We start from the raw sequence: 1,922 nt of genomic DNA, 5'->3' as shown, positions 1-1,922 counted from the left end.
GAGAGTTTAACATACATTAATACAAATGTAGAATGTGGTTAGAAATTTTATAACAACACTAAACATTATAGGTTTCAATATATAAAGCATTACCAAAAATTCAATATTTTCGTAGGGGTTAACACCTAGATTTTGAGTAAATTATGAAAAATATGATAATATTGTTTTAATGCATAGTTGCATCCTGAACTAACATATAATGATGTTCAAAGAGGTTTGAATCCTTTTCTGTCTCCGTTTTTCATGAAAATAATAATTCTATAGTTAATTATTCGACAGATTTTGAGAGTATGATGAAGTTTTACTAAATTAATTGATAAAAAATAATAACGATACTTATATACCATGAAAGAGAGTTTAACATACATTAATACAAATGTGGAATGTGGTTAGAAATTTTAAAACAACACTAAACATTATAGGTTTCAATATATAAAGCATTACCAAAAACTCATTATTTTCGTAGGGGTTGTTAACACATAAATTTCGGGAAAATTTCAAAAAATATGACAAAATTGTTTGAATGCATAGTTGCATCATGCACTAACATATAATGATGTTCAAAGAGGTTTGAAGTCTTTGTTGTCTCCGTTTTTCAAGAAAATAGCGATTTTATAGTTAATTATTCCACCGATTTCGACAGTATTATGAAGTTTTACTAAATTAATCGATAAATAAATTATAACGATTCTCATATACCATGAAAGAGAGTTTAACATACATTAATACAAATGTAGAATGTGGTTAGAAATTTTATAACAACACTAAACATTATAGGTTTCAAGATATAAAACATTTACAAAAAACTCAATATTTTCGTAGGGGTTAACACATAGATTTTGAGAAAATTTCGAAAAATACAATAATATTTTTTTATGCATATTTACATCATGCACCAACATATAATGATGTTCAAAGAGGTTTGAAGTCTTTGTTATCTCTGTTTCTCAAGAAAATAGCGATTTTATAGTTAATTATTCCACCGATTTCATGTTCAAAGAGGTTTGGAGTCTTTGTTGTCTCCATTTTTCAAGAAAATCGCGATTTTATAGTTAACTATTCCACCAATTTCGAGAGTATTATGAAGTTTTACTAAATTAATCGATAAAGAAATTATAACGATTCTCATAAACCTTGAAAGAGAGTTTAACATACATTAATTCAAATGTAGAATGTGGTTAGAAATTTTAAAACAACACTAAAGATTATAGGTTTCAATATATAAAGCATTTACCAAAAACTCAATATTTTCATAGGGGGTGATAACACATAGATTTTGAGAAAATTTCGAAAAATATGATGATATTTTTTTATGCATATTTGCATCATGCACTAACATATAATGATGTTCAAAGAGGTTTGGAGTCTTTGTTATCTCTGTTTCTCAAAAAAATAGCGATTTTATAGTTAAATATTCAACCGATTTCGAGAGTATTACGAAGTTTTACTAAATTAATCGATAAAGAAATTATAACGATTCGCATATACCATGAAAGAGAGTTTAACATACATTAATACAAATGTAGAATGTGGTTAGAAATTTTAAAACAACACTAAACATTATAGGTTTCAATATATAAAGCATTACCAAAAATTCAATATTTTTATAGGGGTTAACACATAGATTTTGAAAAAATTTCAAAAATATGACAATATTATTTTAATGCATAGTTGCATCCTGCACTAACAAATAATGATGTTCAAAGAGGTTTGGAGTCATTATTGTCTTCGTTTTTCAAGAAAATAGCTATTTTATAGTTAATTATTCCACCGATTTCGAGAGTATTATGAAGTTTTACTAAATTAATCGATAAAGAAATTATAACGATTCTCATATACCATGAAAGAGAGTTTAACATACATTAATATAGATGCAGAATGTGGTTAGAAATTTTAAAACAACACTAAACATTATAGGTTTC

This window comes from Brassica oleracea, chromosome C2 (assembly GCF_000695525.1).
Source record: "Brassica oleracea var. oleracea cultivar TO1000 chromosome C2, BOL, whole genome shotgun sequence".
NCBI lineage: Eukaryota > Viridiplantae > Streptophyta > Magnoliopsida > Brassicales > Brassicaceae > Brassica > Brassica oleracea.
Note: the sequence above shows the minus strand (reverse complement) of the source record.